The following is a 1,625-nucleotide window of genomic DNA, read 5'->3' as shown; positions in this document are numbered from 1 at the left end:
GGGACCTTGCATCATCTATAATGCGGACAACGGTATCATCAAAATCTTCAGAAACATCCCTGGAATTACTCTGCTTAATGTAAGCAAACTGAACATTTTGAAACTTGCACCTGGAGGGCATGTGGGCCGTTTCTGCATTTGGGCTGAAAGTGCTTTCCGCAAGTTAGATGAGCTGTATGGCACTTGGCGTGGAGCTGCCCCTTCAAGAGTAACTACAACCTTCCCATGCACAAGATGCTCAGCACAGACCTTAGCAGAATTTTGAAAAGCCCAGAGATCCAAAGAGCCCTCTGAGCACCACGCAAGAAGATTCACCGCAGAGTCCTGAAGAAGAATCCACTGAAAAGCCTGAGGATCATGTTGAAGCTAAACCCATATGCAAAGACCCTGCACCATTCTTCTCTAGGCCAAGAACCACAAGCTTCGGTGGGTAAAGCAACAGCAGCCCTAGAAGCCAAATCAGATGAGAAGGTGGTTCCAAGCAAGAAGCCTGTGGTTGGGAAGAATGGAAAGAAGGCTGTTGGCCTTAAGAAGCAGAAGAAGCCTTTGGTGGGAAAAAGGCTGCAGCTACCAAGAAACCAGCAGCCGAGAAGAAGCCCGCAGAAAAGAAACCCACCACAGAAGAAAAGAAGCCTGTGGCATAAACTTAAATTTGTTTATTCCATAAAGCTCGAATCACTTTGGACAGCTATTTTTGAATTAAAATATGATCAAAGGCAATGAGAAAAACAAACAAACAGGGCTTCTTAGAGACTTTAAGATTCGAATGTGTGCTTTGAACCCCTCTGCAATGATTTGATACTTTCTCCTTTTTTTCCCTCAAGCACCCACACCTCTTTGTTAACCTTCACTCTCAGCTGGCACTCACACTTCACATTTCATGGATAAAATAGAAGCCATTCAATGCAACCTCATCTTCACACCAATAAGCCTACTGTATTGCTGTCACAATTCATACTACAGCTACGTTAGGGAAATGTTGACGTTCTGTTTTCTCTAATTGACCTCATCTCTGGTTTATTGAAAGTAACTTAATTACTTTCCATTATAAAGTCTTCGGTTAAATAATCTTTTTGGAGTCAATGCTCATTCTTTCCAGGTGTTTGCATTTCCTGTTCTCTTCCCTTCTCCGTGGGTAGCCTCTGGACATAGCGGTAGCACCGATGCCTTTACAGCAGTGGGGGAGAAGCGCTGGGCCCACTTACTGTTCTTTGAGCCTTCACCCATTCCCGCTAGCCTGCTCCTGGCTGTCCTGTGGCATCCACAGGTGATGCCCTGGTCTCTTGCCACATCACAGGCTCCTCATCCCAACCTTAGGCTTAGTCTGAGCCTCCATTCCTCTCAGCACCTCCATTCCTCCAGGGAACTGGAAACAGCTGCTTTCTCAGCCCACAGGATTGGGCTTAGGTTGCTGGAGAGGCTTCATGAGGCAGCTCTCAGTGACTGTTACAGCCTATTTTCTCTCCCCCTCATGTTCCTTGCCAGACATGATGCCATGTCAAATGTAGGGCTTATGCCCTGACTCATGTGGTTCAGTTGATTGGGTGTCATCTTGTGCACCAAAAGGTTGCTGTTTCAATACCTGATCAGGGCCTATGCCCAGGTTTCAGGCTTGATCCCCTCTA

At 46.3% G+C, this 1,625-nt stretch overlaps 1 pseudogene; it reads left to right on the top strand.

Moving 5' to 3' along the window:
* Positions 1-729, top strand: part of LOC102259555 — a 1,393-nt pseudogene extending 664 nt beyond the window's left edge.
* Positions 730-1,625: the final 896 nt, after the last annotated feature.

This window comes from Myotis brandtii, unplaced genomic scaffold (assembly GCF_000412655.1).
Source record: "Myotis brandtii unplaced genomic scaffold, ASM41265v1 scaffold125, whole genome shotgun sequence".
NCBI lineage: Eukaryota > Metazoa > Chordata > Mammalia > Chiroptera > Vespertilionidae > Myotis > Myotis brandtii.
This window is presented reverse-complemented; position numbering and strand designations above follow the sequence as displayed.